At 41.4% G+C, this 21,673-nt stretch overlaps 2 long non-coding RNA genes across 2 annotated transcripts; one reads left to right on the forward strand and one right to left on the reverse strand.

Moving 5' to 3' along the window:
- Window positions 1-236: 236 nt before the first annotated feature.
- LOC128325241 (uncharacterized) lies at window positions 237-8,441 on the forward strand. The gene is made up of 4 exons (XR_008307323.1): window positions 237-335; window positions 3,980-4,049; window positions 6,542-6,631; window positions 7,424-8,441. It is a non-coding gene; the product is annotated as an uncharacterized LOC128325241 (long non-coding RNA).
- A 6,305-nt stretch (window positions 8,442-14,746) lies between these two features.
- LOC128325242 (uncharacterized) lies at window positions 14,747-20,708 on the reverse strand. The gene is made up of 2 exons (XR_008307324.1): window positions 19,265-20,708; window positions 14,747-15,137 (listed from the first exon to the last, which is right to left on the reverse strand). It is a non-coding gene; the product is annotated as an uncharacterized LOC128325242 (long non-coding RNA).
- Between the last annotated feature and the right edge of the window lie 965 nt (window positions 20,709-21,673).

Raw genomic sequence — 21,673 nt, forward strand, 5'->3', positions numbered from 1 at the left:
TATTTTGCTCCCAAGCAACATGTACTTTGCTGAGCTGGACTCTGTTTAGTATGCATTAATTAATTATGCCCCCCTTTCGACAGAACAGCAAACCACAGGCCCCACAGTTTGCCTCCATCCACCCCCCCCCATGTGCTCCCAGATGATCACACTCTTCATTCTGGAAGCCGGCAAAGGGGGTGGGACTGGCTGCGTGGGCTTCTGACCCTAGAAGGACAGCCTGCGTCAGTCACTGGGATGGATGGAAGCCCGTGGGAGGAGCTTCTTTCCTTCACTCCAGTTTGGGATAAAATCCCAACCAGACAACATGCTGTAGGGAACTGACCCTTTGTTTGGTGAGTGGAACCTACCACAGACTGAGCATTCCTTCCAAGGTTTGGGAGCAAAATCTGAACCGCGGTTGGGTCCGGGAACCGTGGTCCCGATAATTCAGATATCACAGGGGGTGAACCTGAGGTGAGTTCACCTCAGGTTCCCCATTATGTCCAAAGGGAGTGAGTGAGTGAGTGTGTGTGTGTGTGTGTGAGAGAGAGAGAGAGAGAGAGAGAGAGAGAGAGAGAGATCATACATAAATATGTTTAGATATTCCTGATATATCTTTGTTATATCACAGCAGAGCTTGACAATTCTCATGTGTCAGGGAGCCATGACACAGATAAATTTTACCATAGCACCTAAACTAGGATATTCAGAGGTAGAGTTATTTAATAAAAGCTTCATCTATCCTATCCTAGTTCTGTTCTAAAGGGAATAAAGAGATACTTATTTACCCTCCCCCCCCCCCAATATCCATCACTAAGTCTAGTAATTTTGCCAATTGTCCATTGTCTGACTCCCAATTTTTTGGGTTGGCTCCTAGATCCAATGAAAATTTGCCATGGCCTGTATTACAGCCACATAATGTAACTTGTCACATATTGTTCTGTGTATTAAATTGAAACTTCTTTCTTCAAAAAATAGACGTCACATAAAGTAAATTAACAAATGCTAACATTGGTAAGTAAATAAAAAAAGGATACATAAATTAATAAAATAATTCTAATTTTACAGCATAAGAAGATGCTTTTCAAAATCTAGATGCTACAGTAGTCTCCCAAAATATAATCTTCTTTCATAGGACTACTTTTGTTTCCCTTCTCGTGGATTAAAGGCAATTAAGAATTGAGTTACCTCAAGAATACAGATCTATGAATTGCCTTATTTGTCAGAGAGAGTTCCTGGACATAACCATCAAAGGGGCTCCATATTCATGGTAGCAGGTGGTCAAACCATTATCAATTTGGTTTCAGTTCCTGCTCAGGTTCATCAGTATTTTTAACTCTACCCTTAAGTTGTGGTCATGGTAGAATCATTAGAATTGAAAATAAAACTGCTAATAGTACAACACTCTTGTGTTCTGCTCCAAATGGGCATTTTTGTTGTTTGTTACATTGCCCCAATCTCCGTTTTTATAACAGTTAAAACGATTCAGACATTCTGTCTGAATGTCTGTATGCTCGTACATGTGTTTGTGTGAATGACTGCACCCATTTTAAAAGTGAACTTGGATACAGGCCCTTCATAGGTAAGGTGCAGCTAGGAAGTGTACTTCTGTACTTGCATTCAACATAACATGTGAATGACTGTACCTGTGTACAGTGTACACTCATTGTACATGCTTTGAACATAAGGTATGAATGGGTCTATGGCCCGTTCTATTTGGATCTGTTAGCAACTGGTTAGGCCTTGCTGTTACCATGCATCGATTGATTGTACTTAGAAAGGATTCCCCTCCTGCTTAGGACAGCTTTCCTCAAGAGTAAAAAGTCTTTCTGTCAGCTTGTCCTGTCTTCCCGAGTTGCAGCCTCAAAGCTTGGCCTTGCATTGTCTTCACACCACATCCATCCACCTCAGTCATAAGCTTCAGTTTATCTATTTCAACCGTGTCCAAGTTTTCTGTCTACAGTCAAGTTAATCCTCTGCCTATCAATTACTGACTGTTTAATTTGTGTTAATAAAATTGAAGATTGATTTATATGGAAGTGTGGGTTGGAAGTGAGTTTAAATAGGCATACAACCTAACGTGTATTGAGGCCAGAACATCTTGTACAAATCTATACTATGACCACATTTGGAATGTTGGTTGCTGCATCTCAAAAAGGATATCGTAGAGCTGAAAAAGATGCAGAAATGGGCAACCAACATTGATTAAGGGGGGTTGAGAACCTTTTGTATAAAGAAAGGCTACAACTATTGAGGCTTTTTAGTTTAGGAAAAGGTGACTAGCGGGTTTGTGATTATTACACCAACTGTTTGCACACATCAGTAAATCACAAAGTAAATGGTTTTGAGAAGACCCTGACTGATGCCAATGGTTGTTGTCATCACAATCCCATATTAACAGGATTCTTTTTTCTCTTTCCGAAGATAACTTCTTCGCTTCCTTTCTTATACAAGCATGCAATAGACCAGGACTATACAATCCTAGCCCTTCAGCTTTTGCTGGACTACAACTCCCATCTTCCCCAGCCACAGGGGACAATAGTCAGGGATGGTGAGGCTCTAGTCCAACATCCGCAGGAAGGCCAAAGTTTGCAGCCCTGCAGTAGGTAGGAAATGTTATGTAACAAAATACCAGTGTTGGTTTCAAGTTCTTTTCCTGTCTCTGTTCCTGCAGTAACCACTTACATTAGGAAAACTAAGCAGAAAATGTAGCTGACTTTGGAATGTCAGCAGGCTATAAGTATCAAACATTTTAAAAAAACTAAATAAATGCAATATGTTTTCAGTTCAAATTGTTAGGAAAGATATTGGGTTAACAAGTGTTTTACTTTTCAATTTAAATGTCTGCATAGGATAGAGCAGAAAAAAATATGACAAGGATAAAAAAACCACAAGGATAGTTCCTTCATTTTGTTCTCAGGACTCAAATGTATTGTTAAAAGAAAAGTACATATTTCAAAGGCCAAAACTGCCTAGAGATTGTGTACACCGCCTAGAGATACACATATCAGGTGGTATATAAATATGATAGATAGATAGATAGATAGATAGATAGATAGATAGATAGATAGAAGCTGCATCCTTATGTCTGCTTGTTCATACATGTTCCATTTATTTTAATAACTGTGCATAGGGCTACATACAAACTTTTGGGGGGTATTTTAGAATGAACACACACACACACACACTTTGGGCCTTTTAAAAAGAATAAAAACCCCAACATGATATATGAAAGGGCAACATGATGCATAATTACTCAGGGCAACTTCAAGTGAACTGAACCATAAAAGGCAGACTCATAAAAGAAAATGTTGCCTTAAAGGTTCTGTAGAACAGTGCACACATGTACTTTATTAAACAGAATGGTGAGAGATAAATGTAGGGTTTCTCTGCTGACACATTTTATTTTCCAACTAAAGTCGGTGAATAATTCTGTGAGCAGTTTCTGGGTGCAGGGGGAGAGAAAACAGAGGTAGCAAGCTCTAAATCCTCTGCCAAGTACCCTTTTCATAATTTATAGTCTGTCACTGGTTTTATCACAGAGAACTGTCCCTCTTTTTCTCATTCTGCCGGCTCCTTTCCCACTGGACAGTCCATGCCAGCTGTCTAGGCAGCAGGAACGTCCTTTTTTTCCCAAGCCCCGACCTGTGGGAAAATCTTCATTGGCCAGTAATTGATTCCACCCTGCCAGCTCCATTACTTTAGTCTACAGTCAAACTGCCAGCAATCTGGAGACAGGCAGCCTCAGCCCTCCCTTGCTCTGGCTATTGAAGTCTGCTCCTACCAGCATTATAAGCTACTGGCTCTTGGAGTTGATGTGTCAGCCCTCCCTGCAATTAGCACTAATCTGAAAATTGGCCTCTGCTTGCAAAGCCAAGCACCTGACAGCTAATTGTTTATGTCAGATTGATGTGCATTTAATATGGAAAGGTTATTTATCAAAGAGTATTCTTTTTCTCCCCTCTCCCCCCCGCCACCTCTGTTTGGCTTGTTTTAGAGCAAGAAACGTTGCCACAGGCCCTGGGAGCTGACAGACCAACAGAGATCTTCTACTGCATGTACCTAAGGTGCCAGCTAAACAAATACCCTTTCTGGAATCTCCACAGTTCCAAGAATACAAAGCTAATCTGTTTACACTGTGTATCAAGACAAGGCTACTACTGCTCTTCTAAATCATGACAGTACAGGCAGAGAGAGAGGGAGAGCGCACAGTGAAAAAAGTTCAAACTTCCTTGAAAACTGGGATGACAGCTGATTGGCTGAACTTGTTGAGAGGTAACTGGTGTGGGGGGAAAGCATCCCAGGTGGCCACTTGGACAGGGGTATTTTCAAGGGCTTCTGATGCAAGTCTAAGAAGTGCGCCACACACTCACTTGTGAAGTTACACAGGATGCTGAGGTGCCATCTGAAAATTCAATCCAGGGTCCCTTGCAACATCCATGGGATCTTGGGGTTTGTATGGTGCACCCACATGAGATGGCAAATGCACACAACACAAGCAACAGAGCTGCTGACTAGGTGTATGGTTTTGAGTTCAAAGTCATGGTTTCTTCTCCTACAGGAAATCCGTTTTTCTTTTCCTGCCACTTATCATCAATACTTACAGGGTAAGGGTAATACTTACAAAAGGCTAAGGAGTACTCTACTCATTAATATTTGAAACATGAAGATCCCTGGTGCTATAGTGGTTCATGCTTTTTAAAAAATTATTTCCTCCTTGGGTTTTCTGCATCATATCTTCTTAAAAAAAATAAAAGTATTAAACGTATGGCTTTGTTACATGTAATTTACAATTACATCACTGCATTAACAAGCATTAATTGCTACCCAGTGAGACTGGGTCCTACTCAGGTTTGGGAGCTGTGTGTGTTCCCAGTTTTTGGTTGTGTGGGAACAAACAACTAGGTAGACAGAGGGAGAAGTGACTGTGTGAGATACAGGAGCTGGGCAGGACAGCTTTTCCTCCTACCTTGATCAAATGCTGGGTATGAAATAAGGGTAGGACAGCGCTGTCCTACGCAGCTCCTGTCTCCCACACAATCACTTATCTCTCCTCCCACTTGTTTGCTCCCACACAGGCAAAGATTGGAAGTGTGCCCAGCTCCCAAACTCCCAGTTTTCAGTTGTGTGGACAGCCTCAGTATGTAGTTTAGCCAAAGTGACAAGACTTTGGTTCATGAGGGCTTTCTTCACCACTGCCTCAGACTGTCATTTTCCCAACAAAATATTCTGCCATGGATTAGGCACAAGAGTATTTCAAAGGATATGGTGACATTGTCCTAAAATTCAATATTTTGGATTCAGGTGATTTTAAATGGTTTGGACAATATCTCAACTAACTGGTGAGAGGCTAACTTTGATCTCTTAACTATATTGTCAAATCATTTGAAACTTGATGTGAATCTTGGATGTTAATCTCAACCTTTTGGTTGCTACAACAATTGTTTTTGTTCAGTGTTGGAAATCTGCTTTGGTACCTACTGTACAGAAGTGACTCCTGAAGTCACACAAATGGGCGCATTAAAGGACTTGGTGCACCAAAGGAATGATCAAAAGTAACTTCTCATTATTGCTGCAAGAACTGTATTTACCTGAATCCAAGACTAGGTTTTTTCCAAGTTGTTAGAAATTGGGGGTTGATTTAAATTCAGAGTCCTCTTCCTTTTAGATAAATATAGGTATAATCTTTATTTAACCTATATTTTAAAAGAGGTCATCTTAAATTCAGAGTCATCTTCTATATGGTATTTGCTATTTTTTTGGAATCCAGATTATGATCTAGATCAGGGCAGCCTTGACCCGCGGACTATTGCTGAACTACAACTCGCATCATCCTCAGCCATAGTGTATTGTGTCTGGGGATGATAGGAGTTGTAGTTCAACAACAGCTGGAGAGCCAAGGTTGCCTACCCCAGTCTAGATAGATTAGACTTTTATAGCTAATTATTTTTTTAAAGAGTGTTCCACAGAGGAAGTATGGAAGGGATATTCCCCCCTAATTTTCACTATGGAAAGCTGTTGTAGCTAGACCTGAGTGCCTTTAATGGATTTAAAAGAACATTAGGAGCAGTTGAGGATGATGTCCTGAAAAGAAAATGTTAAGGAAAAATCAGGTACACACACATACAACATAGGCCCTGGCCAAGGAGAGGCGAGACAATCATAGCAATGGCCAACAAAGATTGTTTTAGCAAAGGCAGGACAAATTGACTTAATAGGGAAGAGAACAGGTGCACTTAAGACGCTTTGAACAGCCTCTATCAGATGGGAACACTCAAAGCCATTGCCCCGCTGTCTGATTTTGGTTTACTTGTAAAAATGGTCTCTTGTAAAAACAAAAATACAATAAGGAACTTGCATGCACCCTACCAGTTAAAGAGGTATCAGCATGTCTACTGAAAAATAAACAAGCAACTATAATATAAAATACTGAAGTGCCTCCTGCCAATAAGCAGAGACACATCTCTACTAGAAGGGGAGGAAAGCGAGGAAGTGCAACGAACGTTGTGCATTGTGTTCTGAAGCAACGCTGGTATTAAATGCTTATCTCTCCATCTAGGCTCTTTCCGATAACATGCTCAAGTTTGCTCCAAGGACAAGCTGTACCGAGGCACTGAAACCAAGTTGTGGCTGAAGATTATGCAAAATGGTAAATCAAAGTGACACCTCTTTCCTCCCACAAAGACCAATTTAAATTCTTCATTCTTTCTTTTCTTAAATTCCAGTGTAATAGAGGGAAAAGAGGGCCAAGGAAAAAAGAAAGGAGAGACTGACATGCATACCGTTGTTTTTTAAAAAATCATCTTTTGTTTTCTAATACACGGTGTGGTATCAGGAGTTTATTGGTCTGAATTAGAGAGCTGCTCTCCTCAAAAAAGTAAGCTTAGCAAACAATGGGTGCATTATATATATTTAAATAATCAGTGATAAAACAGATTCAATCACATTCTCCTTAACTGCCTGCACAGGTTTTGGTTTTGAATTCCCAGCACAATTCAAGATGCTAATTTTGATCAATGTAACCCTAATAACATTTCAGCCCATATTCAAATACAGGGATTTCCAAAGTTTGGTCCAGAAGATGTTGTTAGACTACAACTCCCATTGTCCTCAGCCTTCAGCCTTGGTGGCTGGGGATAATGGGAGTTGTAGTCCAGCAATATCTAGGGGCCCAAGGCTGATAAACCCCAGTTCTAAAATAGCAGCCTTATTCTTGAGTTTTACCAACTGGGCAGGATACAATTAGTCTTAAACACCCTTACACCAGTGGAGTTTCATCTCTGCAGGTGGAAAAAATTACATAGTTTTATAACTGCTTCCTTCATAGTAAACATTAAGAAATCTTATGCTGATTTAACTAAGACTTTAGAAGCAACTCCATTTTTCTCCTTCTGCTTTCCCTCCCTTTTCTTTTTGACTTCACCCCCCACATTCTCTACAGGATCCCCACTGGGACAAACCTCCAAACAACAAAACACAAAAGATTCCTAGCTAGAATACAACATACTAGCTTAGTGATATGCTTACACCAGGAGGAGGCTACTGATGGTATATCCTTTGTGGTACTGGCTACAGTAACAGGGAAAACTGGGAGAAGTTGGAGAATCACAGGAATGGAACATAGCTTAAGGAAGAAGAATCCTACCTCTTTCAGGGCTCGCTGGTTCTAACCCCTTTTGGAATGTTATGTATTGCAAGGATAATCTTTTCCCACACAAACTTGGTCACCAACTAAGATCTGCAATGTAAAATCTCTTTGAGGCCTTCCATCTATGGATTAGGGATGTGCAGAATGTTTTGAGCGGGAAGGGAAACGTTCTGACTCGAAACGGGCCGTTTTAAGCTCAAAACAGAGGCCCTTCAAATGAAGGGCCTGTTTTGAGCTCAGAATGGAATGAACCCGTTCTGAATCGGAATGTTTCGAGTGTTCTGGCCTGTGAGGGGGGCACCAGGGTGGGCAGTGGAAAGTACCTTTAACAATCATTATCCGGTTACTGCTCAGCCCTAGCAATTGGCGGCACCCCACCGCACCTTGCACCAAGGCTGCCCTGCCTATGGTGCACTTCTGTAACCAGGTAATGATTGTTAAAAGGTACCTCCTGCCACCCCTTGACGGCCACTCTGCTGCTGCCCTCAAGGGCCGGAACACTCATAACTTTCTAACTCAGAACGGGGTAGTTCCATCAGAACAACTGGATTGACCAGTTGTTCTGACGGAATGCAAATCCTGTTCCACACACATACCTAGTTAGGTTGGTGGCTGTCTTGACAACGGCCTCTGTGGTGGTGCCCAAATTATGGCACTTCCTCCCTAGATATACACACCTGCTCTCTTCTTTATTATCATTAATAAATAGGTGAAGTCTGTCCTGTTCTCTAAGACTTTTAAAGCAAACAATTGCTCTATTATCTTGGATCTTTTAAACCACCAACTCACTGAATTTTATTTGTTTGCTGCTTTGCACTGTTGATTTATTGTTTATTGTGTTTTTATTGTATATTTATTATATATTTTAGTTTTTGTAAGCTGCTTTGAGGCTATTTCAAAAGGTGGCATATAAATACCTAAAATAAAAAGAATGAATAATACAGAAGTTTAATTTGCCAGGAAAAGAAAGCATTGGTTAGGGTGCCAAGAGTATGTAGAAGGAAACTCCAGCAGCAGGGGTGAATCTCAACCCAGCCCAGCCAGGGCTTCACGTCCAACTACCAATAATGCTTTGCAGCAATAAAGATCTATGAGAACAGAAGAAATGAAACTTCACTCTTGTAAACTATCCACCAGTGGGAATTCTACCAGGACTAAGCCATAAAAGAATTCTGTGATTTCTTGGTTTTTAGGACAGTAGGGATGATGGAACTCTTTGACCCACACATCTTAATGTCCTAGTTAACTGCCTGCTGTGCCTTATTTTCAAAAGCACCTGATCCCAATTAAGCTGCACAACAAAATTAATTGACCTTATATGGTGAATGTCGGCTATGTGGAAGGAAACACCATATGGGATTCCTAGTTAGGCCTTCAATTAAAAACTGGAGAAAGAAAAGCTTTGAGGGGACAGAGGGCAGAGCAGACGCTCCTCACAGGGTCCTCCATAACCACTTGCTGTAGGATTGCCTGTATTACTCCTGTCAGCACAACCTAGTAATTACAGTGGCTATCCTGTGGCAATTGGATCTTGGTTCTAACCAGGTCTCACCATTTGCATGCAGTAAATTATTCAGGGCTGTCAGCTGCTCAGATGAGACCTGGTATGCCGGTGGTTAAGCGCTCACCACATGGCTAATTTGAGGTGTGCCCCTTCAAATTAACTCTATATTAGGTGCAGACAACTCCCATCTGTGCCACAAACTCATCTCATTTGAGCAAACAAATACTGCTTTGCGGATGTATGTTGTCGCTGTCTTTGTTTGTCTTCTGTCTACGGGAAAAGGAAGGAAAAGATAATCTTGAACAATAATCTGTATTTGAAAAGTGCTAATTTCCAAAAAGCTTAAGTAATTGCACCCTTTAGAATATCTTGCCCATGCTCCTGTATTAAGGAATGTACATGTTTATGCATTTGGAACAGTTTTATGTTTTAAAAAACAAGATCAAGCAAACAATGAGTCCTATAATAAGAGACTTAAGGCTACCATTGTTGACAAGAAAGATCACCATCACTTGCTTGTGCACTAGGAGTGTGAAGCAGCCAGGGGTTATCACAGGCAATGGCTCACTGTGACCATCTCTTCCCAAGAGAAGATGTGAATAGCTGGGGCCTCTGATCAGACAGACCAGACAATGGAGGCAGACAGTGGAGACAGTGGAGTTACAGAGAACAACTCTGGAGAGGAGAGCTGGTCTTGTGGTAACAAGCATGACTTGTCCCCTTAACTAAGCAGGGTCTGCTCTGGTTGCATATGAATTGGAGACTTGATGTGTGAGCACTGGAAGATATTCCCCTCAGGGGATGGAGCCACTCTGGGAAGAGCAGAAGGTTCCAAGTTCCCTTCCTGGCTTCTCCAAGATAGGGCGGCTGAGAGAAATTCCTGCCTGCTACCTTGGAGAAGCCGCTGCCAGTCTGTGAAGACAATACTGGGCTAGATGGACCAATGGTCTGACTCAGTATATGGCAGCTTCCTATGTTCCTAACTAGCTGTATGCTGTTGTAGGTCAGGGATTTTCCCTACGTTTGACAATGCACAAGGGGCTCTTCTACAAGTGGAAGGAGTCATGAAAGGGCTAGAATATTGGGGGGGGGGGGGTCAAATGAAATCCAGTTCTGCTGCAGCTTCACAAGAGCAGAATTATGAAAACTGGTATAGAACACACCTATGTAGCAAGAGTGGGCAGTTGGTAGTCTGGGAGCTCCTGGGCTTAACCTGAAGTAGCCCTCCACAGTTCTTGGGCTTGCTTCTCCTTCATTTCTCTTCCAGCTAAAAGTGAAAGTCTGATTGGCTGGCTTAATGGGGGGGGGGATGGCCAAACCATTTTTAATCTTTGGGTTTCTGGGTTGCTTTTTCTTCCTCTACCATTTGTTTCTCTGTGTTCTTCCTCCACACAAGCAGGCTACCTTGCTTCCTTCCTATGCTACAGCAAAAATTTCCTGGAATTTGGGGGATCTGATGTTAACACTCCATATTCTACAGATGCAAGCCCTTATACAAGCTGCCATTTTGCAAGTAGCTTCCCTCCCCAAGCTACCACTTTGTGACTTGCTGTCTCCCCAAGTCACTATTTTGTGCTGGTAGCTCTCAAGATTCTGATAAAAACAGAGCTCCAAAAAGCATTAAGTTTGCCCATCCCATATCATAGCATTGCATAAATTATTGTGGAAACATTTGCAGAAAAGCACTAGTGGCTATTTGGCTTCTGCTTGTAGTTCTTTGGATCCATGCCGTGGTGTGGTTACTGATCCACTTGTGAGACTTGAGTCCCTGAGCTAGGAAATGGTGCAACCACAGTGGATGCTGAGGCGAAGACTGAAAGAGGATTGTGCTTACTACAACATGGCTCTCCACAACACAGTTGTGCACACCCCACACCTCTGTTTTAATGTGAGAAGGCTCTGTCATTTCCGATCAGCTTAGCGTAGTACAGTAGAAGATATTTAAAAGGAACTATACCCTGCCATTTGGAGTGGGTCTGAAAATCAAATCGAAGAGTACAATGTTCAAGCTAAGATTAGTATTGCTCAGTGCCTGGCTGGAAGAATCCTGGTAGCCCCATGTAGACCCTTCCTGAGCTTTCTGAAGAAAGTGCATGAAATACTTAATAGTAAATAATTATAAAAATAATGCTATTTACATCTCTAAGTGCAAATTAAGATACACAAGCACTACAATTGTGATGTTTTTACTAAAGAATGGGTCATTTCTAGCTGCAGTCTTCAGATGTAGAATACTTTTTCATATGACTGAAAGTGCTTTTGAGCTATTTTTATGCAACATGTCCACATGGAAATGTGAATGTGGGATAAAAAGTTGAAGACAGATCATTTTTATTCAGCTGTACATTCAAGTCAAGGTAGGTTTTGCATGCACATTGTAAATCCAGTGCAATGTCCCAAAATGATAGCAGCAGAAGCTCCTTTCATTATGGGTTAGAGATCCATGACATTGCATTATGCGGCTGGGGGGGGGGGAGCAGGGAGCACAGCTCAGTGTGCTAGCAACAGCTGTAGACCCTTGATCTAGACAAACTCTAAGAGTAATGAACTAGAAGCAGGTGCGATGCTAAGCCAAGGGCCTTAGTAAAGATTTTTTGCCCTTGAAAACGTTGAGGGGAATGGTGGTGGAGAGCAAGATAGTTGAAAAGTCTGCTTCACCAGCATGCCCATTAAAAGTTTAATGACCTTAGGCATTAATTTTGGATTCTCAATTCCGACTTGTCTGAAAAAGTGCTTTTGGCCAACAAGTCTCAAAAATCCCATAGTTTTTGCATCAGAAAAATATGCACTGATAACCTGGTTACAGAAGGGTTCGAAGACAGCCCCTGTTTTAAAGGATAGTCAAGATATTCCAGAATATCAATGCTCCTTAGAATATCATCTTTCCACTCATTCTTGCTTTTTAATGCTAGGTGAACAGTGTTCCTTTTTTCTGAACATGTTGGCCTAGACGTCCTACATTTTAAAATGTCATGACTTTAAAAAGGAAAGCAAGTCACATGTCTCAAAACTGATGAAGGTTTTTTTTAATTTACTAATAAGAAGAGGGACAAATGGGGCATGTCGGCTCTAAACGTTTGATTTTTCTGTTGTGGCAAAGTCTCTCCTGGGTTCTGCGATGAATATGTGCTTAACAAATAAAACCACCACAACAAAAAAGGGCCTCTGAGAAATTATTGGCACTTGAACTTTCAGGGCTCTAAATGAAAAGCATGTCTAATTTTCCAATTAAGCTGTTTGATAGGCAAGATGACATGTGCAAAGGAGGAGGGCAAGCTTGAAGCTGCATTTTTTATCAACATTTCTCATGACTACAGCGGCCTCTCTCCCCGCTAACAGCTGAGGAGTGCACTTTCCCATGCCGTCAGGGGTGAGAAGGTTACAACTTAAGTATTGTGGCAGTTGTTTTTCACACAAGAATCCAGCTCGCTTGAAAGAATCCAGTCCCTTGAAAGAGATGCGAGCCTTTCCCCCCACACATACACCCGCTCTTTCCTCTCCTTTTATTCCATGCGACGCCCCCCACTTGAGTGGGCAGCTCAGTTTAACCCACCATTGATCTGGACAACTTGCAACACTAATTGGGAACAGGGTTTTTTTTTTTCAAAGTCGCTCAGTCGGTAAATGAAACTTCAGCTCCCCTGTGATCCAGCGTGTGCAGGGAAGCTGCAGCCCAGAGGGCAAAGGGCACTGCAAAAAGGATTCCAGGCAGCCGCTGCTCTTTCACAGCTCACGCTTGCTTTGCCCAAAAGCCAGGCAGCTTGCTTTGTTTGGCAAAACGGGGGGGACACGGATCTTGATCTTTGAGCACTCCTCCCACCTTAAAGTTCATGTGGCTGCACCAAGCACTAGCAGGCCTTTTTCTTACTAGCCTCATCACTGTTAAAGTGTGACCGGGGTGGGGGGACCACCCTAATACATAAATGGGGGGTGGGTGGGAGAGATTTAAAAATTACTTTCTGCTCAGCAAAATGTGGGCAGTATAGACCCCCATGTATAGGGTTTGCCATATTCTGGCTCCCCAAATCCGGCACCTAATTGGCATATTATGTAAATTGGTTTGCAAATAATTTGCATATGCAAATTAGCAACTACGCTTTCCAATTGACTTGTATTTGCTCTGTATATCCACCAACAATAGTTGGGGAAAGTATCTTTGCCTAATCAATTTTCCTTGACATATTAACAGCAGCAATAGAACAAAAAATACATAACTTTTTAATTACGGCTGCAATTCTGTGCACACTTATTTGACAGAAGATCTGATTGAAACCAACGGAGCTTACTTCTAAGTAGGCATGCACTGAATGTAAAGCCAAGAAAGTCCTTAAACATTACAGTGCACAGCCTGGTAGGCAGGTAGTCATATTCACATCAAAAGCAAGCTATCGTCTTAAATGCCTGAAACAGATCCCCTGCTGATAACAAACAAGGCAACACTCCTCAGGGGATTACTGTACTTGTAAAAGTGAATCCCTCCCAGCTAGCCTCCTGTGCTCTTTCTCTCTTAATCCAAGTCCAGTGGTTGAGCAGAATAGTGATTGCACATTTTGCTCCATAACTCCGCTCTACAAGGGAGCTTGTAGCTCAGCTTTTTTTTTTTTTTTTAAGATAGCTGAATTCTGGGCAAATCCAGGTGGGCTAAGCAATCCACGTGAGATGCTTAAAATCCGGGTGATCCCCGGAGTTCCAGGGGGCATGGCAACCCTATCCTTGTACTGCTGCACTGGTCAAAAACAAATCCCACAGTGTTGTGGGACAAGGCCGGTGCACTCCTTAAAATTGCACGATTGCCATTTGTGACTCTAGCTCCATTATTTCCAGTGGTCATGTCCCATGACTACAATTGCGTTATTTTAAGCAGTGGTGTGCCAGCCTTGGCCTGCAACACCATGGGCATTGTTTTAGACATGCAGCAGCATGTGTTTCATTGTGCAGAATGTCAGCCTCTCTATAGATAATATTATATTTTGTCCCATCCTTCCTCCAGAGAGCTCAGGGTGGTACATAAGTCTTTCCTATTAATTTTACCTTCACAACAGCCTTGTGAGGTAGGCTAGTCAGACTGAAATTGGATGCAATCCCCTCCATTAATACTGATTATGTTTTTATGTCAAGCTACGAGACAACAGAAATTTAAAGTGTTTTTACAGCAGAACCTCACTATCCGCAGATTCGACATCCACATATCTGTGGTCAGATAACTGACACCTGGCCCCAGCACATGTGTTTTTAAAATGGCAAAAAAAGGGTTAATTCTGCATATCAGGGATGGCTGGAAATTACCTCAGAGGTCATTTCCAACCACCATTTTAAGAAAAGGAGCCATTTTGTGACATTTTTTAAAACACACATTTTTTCAGTGATTTTTTGTAGAAAAATTAGGGATGGGGGGATGGCATTCCTGGACAGCTGGAGACCCGCAGAGCACTGTAGGGCACTTTTCTCTTTGGGGCATTTTTGGCTGATCTTTGCTATTTTCTCCAGCTTCCTGGAACCTAACCCCACCCCCCGCCCCCCCTTCCCATTGACTTAATTGCTCAGTATCTGTGGTTTCGGTATCTGTAGTAGTAGTAGCGGAGAACGGAACCCCCACAGATACTGAGGTCCACTTGTATTTATTTATATTTTTATTTATAGTTCAATTTCTTCAATTTCTACACCACCTTTCATAAAATGTATCCCAAGGCAGTTTACAAACATTAAAATACCTTAAAAGTCCATAAAAATCACATTTAAAACATTACAGTCAGTTAAAACAAAAAACAACCAATCATAAAAAACCAACCAACCATAAAAAGAGAAATGTAACAGTATGCCAATTATAGTATCATACATGTTTTTTTCCAGCTCTTCAGGATGGAATGCACACTAATTCATAAATTAAAGTGAAGATAAGTGCAAAAGTGAATTGAGGATATAAGCTCATCTAGAATAAAGTAGGAAATAAACAGAAAGGAAAAGACTTCATATCCCTTGCTCCTGTCTGCTAAATCTTGCTGCCTATCAACAACAGAGGAGAACATCTATAACGCTGAAATGTAAGCACTTTGAATGTTCAGAGCAAATTAGATGTTTAATATTGTACAACTAATATGGTTACAAAGCAACATGAGCATCAGTTACATGCAGAGAATGAACCATAGCCAGCCCTATGTATAGGGCGAATGGTTTATTATTTCATTTGGAATTGTACCAGATGCTGGCTAGGTTAATAGTTTATCATTGTACAGTAATAGGAAACACTCCACCGGAAACAATATTCTACCTCTGCATCCTTTTGTACGAGAGATAAGCGTCTCAGTAACTTTAAAAAAGGATGTCCAAGAACTTTCAGTAGATTGAGAAAATGAACAACAACTCATTAGAGAGACAGTAATATATGCAACTGTGCTAAAAGTATTCGACACACAGGTGACATCCTCACAGATTAGAGCATACTTAATTTTAATTAAACCAGGCACAAACCAGAAGAACCCATGAGCACAGAAAAATAAGAATGTTTTAAACATTAAGTTTATTGTACTAGTTCCAGATATAATATGTATTTTGGTAGAAGTCCAGATATCCATGAAAATAGTTTACTTGGACAATCTAAAGGGCAACTGAGAGGTTACCAGGACAACTAGGGTTCTCCATCTCATATTTCTTTTATTATGCTATTATGGGTATTGGAGAACACTTGCAAGACAGAATCAGCAGGCAGCACAGGACATGTAACCTACCCCCTAATTCTCTTCTGCACCCCACAGTTTAATCTTATTTTCCCAACTGGGCTTATAACTGGCAACAAGCCTGGGTGCAGGGCAGGAATTCACAGCTGAGCATCAATGACTGCTAATGGGGTTAAGTAACTCTCCTGTCAATCATCCACTGAAAGTGTTTCTCAGTTCCAGAATTCCTATTATTTCAGCAAACCCTGGTTGGGACCATGTGTTTGCCAACACAATGCATGGTTTCAGATCATAGATACATGGCACATACAAACTCAGAGTTCAGCCTCGCTAGTTCTTTTCTAGATAGGTGTTCAGAGTGTGCTAAATGTATGGCTATTTGTTCACAAAAGTCCAATATTTTTGAGGCAGTGGCCTGTTGAGGCAGCTCCCTACTAACTGAGCAAAGAGACACCTTTTTAAGTGGTGATTTTCTTGTACTTAGCAAGGGGAGAGCAACTGGCTGTATCTGACCCAAGCACAGCATCCCTCCAGTGACTGCAGCTGATGTCTATTCTTTATTTCTTTATTTTATTATTATTATTAATTTTTTTTATTTACACAGTCAGACAGGTGTTATTGACTAGTTTGTTTTATCCAGACATCGAGTCCTTCCCAAGGACCTGGGATGGCTGAATTTTATTGTCAATTGTTATAGATATCGTCGCAGAATATAGGCTGATCCCAGTAAAGCTGCTTTTTGTAATTGGCTGATGGTGATTTCTGTGGCCCCTATGGTGTTGAGGTGCTCTTCAAGGTCTTTTGGAACTGCACCCAGGGCGCCAATTACCATTGGGATTATTTTGGTCTTTTTCTGCCACAGCCTTTCAATTTCAATTTGAAGATCTTTGTATTTGGTGATTTTTTCTATTTCTTTTTCTTCTATTCTGCTATCCCCTGGTATTGCTATGTCGATTATTTTGACTTGTTTTTCTTTCTTCTCGACTACAGTTATATCTGGTGTATTGTGTGGCAGATGTTTGTCTGTTTGTAGTCGGAAGTCCCATAATATTTTTACATCTTCATTTTCTTCAACTTTTTCAATTTTATGGTCCCACCAATTTTTGGCTACAGGTAGCTTGTATTTTTTGCAGATGTTCCAGTGTATCATCCCTGCTACTTTGTCATGCCTTTGTTTGTAGTCAGTCTGTGCGATCTTTTTACAACAGCTGATTAGGTGGTCCACTGTTTCATCTGCTTCTTTACAAAGGCGGCACTTGCTGTTTGTGGTGGATTTTTCTACTTTTGCTCTTATTGCATTTGTTCTTAGTGCCTGTTCTTGTGCAGCCAGTATTAAACCCTCTGTTTCTTTCATCAAGTTGCCATTCTTATTATTTCTTGTTTACACAGTCAGACAGGTGGTATTGACTGGTTTGTTTTATCCAGACATCGAGTCCTTCCCAAGGACCTGGGATGGCTGAATTTTATGGTCAATGTTGTTGCTGTTGTTATAGATATCGTCGCAGAATATAGGCTGTTCCCAGTAAAGTTGCTTTTTTAAACTGGCTGATGTTGATTTCTGTGGCCCCTATTAATTATATTATTATTATTATTTCTTGTTTACACAGTTAGACAGGTGTTATTGACTGGTTTGTTTTATCCAGACATCGAGTCCTTCCCAAGGACCTGGGATGGCTGAATTTTATTGTCAATTGTTATAGATATCGTCGTAGAATATAGGCTGTTCCCAGTAAAGTTGCTTTTTGTAATTGGCTGGTGGTGACTTTTATTATTTATTATTATTATTATTATTATTATTATTAATTCAATTTCTATACCACCCTTCCAAAAATGGCTCAGGGCGGTTTACACAGAGAAATAATAAATAAATAAGATGGATCCTGGTCCCCAAAGGGCTCACAATCTAAAAAGAAACACAAGATAGACACCAGCAACAGTCACTGGAAGTACTGTGCTGCGGGTGGATAGGGCCAGTTACTCTCCCCCTGCTCAATAAAGAAAATCACCACATTAAAAGGTGCCTCTTTGCCAAGTTTGCAGGGGTTCTTATTCTTATGTTTCTTCTTAGACTGTGAGCCCTTTGGGGACAGGGAACCATCTTATTTATGTATTTATTTTTCTACATAAAGCACTTTGAGAACTTTGGTTGAATAGTGGGATATAAACCATCTCCTTCTCCTCCTGTTGTGAAGTAATTAGCATATAGGTAGGTAGGTAGGTAGGTAGCTGTGCATTAAGTAGTTAAATAAATAAACAAACGAATAAAATTTCCCAGCAGAAACACCCTTAAAATATTTTGTGGGTAGGAAATGCTATTACTTTCTGAGTTGCCACATCATTTGCATGTGTATATAGAGTAAAATGAGCATACAGAGTAAAATTACACACTTCTTGGAGAGTGCTTTTGGATAGACACACACACACCCTTCTGTGAGTACAGATGTATGTTCCTGGCTACTACTTTCCCTTTTCCAAATCCAAGTTTAAGTATGTGAAGATGCCACAAACCCCCACGCCCACATTCTGTGAAATATGTGAGCTATTGCTGGAAAGAGTGGTTTTTTACCTTTAGCCGTAGTTCTTCTAGAGGTCTTCTGTGCATTCACACGGGTATGTGCCTGCGCAGAGCTACAAAATCAGAACCTTCCAGAGCTTCAACTTATAAGGGAAAAAGAGTGGGAAAATGATCCCCCTAGTGTTTAGAGTACCTCCTTACCTCAGTCTAGGAGACCGCCACAACCAAGTTCAGATTTTTAAAGAAAGGCTGTTGCAGGGAGGTTGGGAGGGAAGAGTGAATGCACAGTAGGCCACTTGAATAACTACGGTCACAGGTAAGAAGCCTGTCCTCCTCCTTCGTAGTCTCTGTGCCTCACACTTGGTTTTACCTGGACTGGGGAAGCAGTCTTATTGGCAAACTGAGCAAAGAACCCTGGAACCAAAGTGATCAGGACTGGATGTCCAGGGCGTAGTGTCGAATAAATATAGATGATTGTGACCAGGTCACTGCTTTGCAAATGTCCTCCAGTGAGATCCCATTCCAAAAGGTTGTATACGTAGCCACTGCTCTCATTGAGTAAGTCAACATCTGCTTGGCTAGTTGATAAGCGGGGGAGGTCCATTTCCAGTTACTGCCAGCTCGTCTGGTGGTCACACGGAGACGGGTCTTCTCGATTGCTGCCCCGAGATTGTGGAATGCACTCCCTGCTGAGATACGATCCTCCCCATCTCTAACTATTTTTAAAAAACATTTGAAGACCCATTTCTTCACCCAAGCTTTTTCAGCTTTTTAAATTTGTAGGTTTTAATTGTATGCTGTTTTTAAATTGTTAAACTGTTTAAACCTTTTATATTTGTTTTAATTGTTTTTATATCACTGTTAACCGCTAAGAGACAAAAGTTTGGGTGGTATAAAAGTCAAATAAACAAACAAACAAACAAACAAACAAACAAACAAACCTGAGTCAGGTGGAAGCTTGAGATGACTTTGGGAAGAGAAGTGATGTCTGGTCTCAATACATTCCTCTTCTTGTGAAATATAAGGTACAGAGAGTCACATCTCAGGGCATTCTGCTCACAAACCCTTCTTTCTAAGGCAATGAGAAACATGATTTTGAGGATAAGTAGTTTTAAGTTACCGAGGCTAGCATTCGAACAGATTTTTCATCTACTGAGTCAACTTAAGTTGTAAGTCCCATGAAGGCAACAGCATAGGAACAATAGGGAAAACATTCATTAAAATCTTTAGGAACTGTTTAGGAACTGCCCTGGTGAGCTCCCTATTTCAGTTTCCCACATTGACAGAATCACTGGCATCACCAGCATTAAAATCCTCCAAAGTCTTTTGGTATCCTACTGGGTCCAGTAGGCTTCTCGGGCAAACCATCTTAATAGGTCCACCACACCTGCAGGGCTGGGTTGTGGCTGTGAAACCAGCCTTAACCAGGTAGGGTCCGTCCATGACAATGGAGAAACCACAGGATCCCCCATCCAATAAGTAAAGCAAGGAAAAATTCCGAAGACCTGTTCGAGTGATGGTTGATGAACAGAGGCGTATCTAGGGAAAATAGCGCCTAGGGGAGGCACTGAAATTGCGCCCCTTGTCCAAACATCTGACACCCATCTTTCAGATAACTTTACTATAATATCAGCTGAAAAATATAAGTTAAGCTCATTAATCTTTTAAAATTTCAAAAACTATTTAGCAGTAGACGTAGCCAGACCAAAAAATGCTGGAAAACTACAAATTTCAATATGCTGGGGCTCATGAAATACCCAAATACTATGTGGAGGTGTACTTGGAAAACTAAACAGAAGTGCCTGTCTAATTCACTACTGTGCATCTACTAACATCACTATTACATAAGTTTTAAAAATAAATCGAGAATTTGACTTTTCCCAGATACTCTGAAAATAATGAAAGGATATGCAGAGTAAACTGTGTCACTGCTTGGAATATATTCTAGTATTTCAGAAAGACAGTTAAAATGAGAGAAAGAGAGCAAGAAACTCCCAGTGGGCCTTAATACTAAGGATTTCACACTAATTCAAAGACAAACTCACCATTAATAACCATATTTTTAAGACACCACATTTAACTCACTTATCATAAGAAGCAAAGTAAGAGCAAATGAATACAATCCTAGCTCATAAGCTTCAGCTCAGTATTCAGAAGCCCTGATTCTCTGTACATAGTGCCAAACTGAATATGTGTACAGTGACTTATATTAAATTATTATTTTTTTAACCTGTAGCCCCTTTGGGGTGCTTCCTATAGGCTGTGGGGGGGGTATGCAAAGGTTGTGCCTCCCACTGCTGGCCTCTAGGGCCTCGCAGAGACCATTTGAGCATGTGCAGTGGCCATTTTTTAAAATAATTGTGGTTTTTTTAATGGCCGCTGAAAACAAAATGGCCACCATGCATGCTCAAATGGCCTCTGCAAGGCCTGGCATAGCCTAGGGCCTCACAGAGGCCATTTGAGCATGTGCAGTGGCCATTTTGTTTTTGGTGGCCATTTTTTAAAAAAAAATAATTTTAAGAATTTGCGCCCCCTTCAAGTGGCGCCCCTGCCCTACCCTAGATATGCCCCTGTTGATGAAAGACTGAAGAAGGGAGGCACTCTAACCACTGGGGGGCTGGATTGATTTTTCTCGCTCTTTTTTCCGTATAAGGTGAAGCTCTGAAATGTCCCGATTCTAGTCAGCTGGCATTGAAAGTGGTTTCTGATGGGAACTCTGCTGAGAACTTTCTACTACGATGGAGTTTGGCTTGGGGTGTATAAAGAGGTAGTCTCTTTCCTTATGGTGTACTCTGTAAAGGTGCTCCAGTTTACTAGAGGTTGGGTGTATTGAGGTAAAAGATAAAGTTGCACCATCAAGTCAATGTTGACTCCAGGCAACCACAGAGCCATGTGGTTTGTTTTGGTAGAATTCAGGAGGGGTTTACCATTGCCATCTCCTGCGCAGTATGAGATGAAGCATTGAGGCAGGCAAGCACCTGTAACCGCCGCCATTATAATTGGTAATAGAGGTGTAGTAGCATCAGTCTGTATGAGCCCCAAAACTGGTTCGCTGAGCTCCCGAGTTACCCAATGTACTCTGAGTCCTAACAAAGAGGCCGTCTTTTGTACTTGCTCTGAATATGGGCAATATTTGTCTGATGGCGATCCTGGCTTGTCCATGGTAGTCTAATCAGATTGGGAAGCATTCTGTGGAAATTCTGAGTCATCACATGGGGCTTCCGAGTCCTCAGGTACCAACAGGTTCCCTACATCACAGGAGTCTGAGGGATTCTCCTGCAGCACCTCCATATAGGTACCTCCACATTGTCCAATCTGGGGTCTTGCACCGGTGTCTAAGGTGGTGCCTC

The sequence above is a fragment of the Hemicordylus capensis genome, chromosome 4 (assembly GCF_027244095.1).
Source record: "Hemicordylus capensis ecotype Gifberg chromosome 4, rHemCap1.1.pri, whole genome shotgun sequence".
NCBI classification, from domain to species: domain Eukaryota; kingdom Metazoa; phylum Chordata; class Lepidosauria; order Squamata; family Cordylidae; genus Hemicordylus; species Hemicordylus capensis.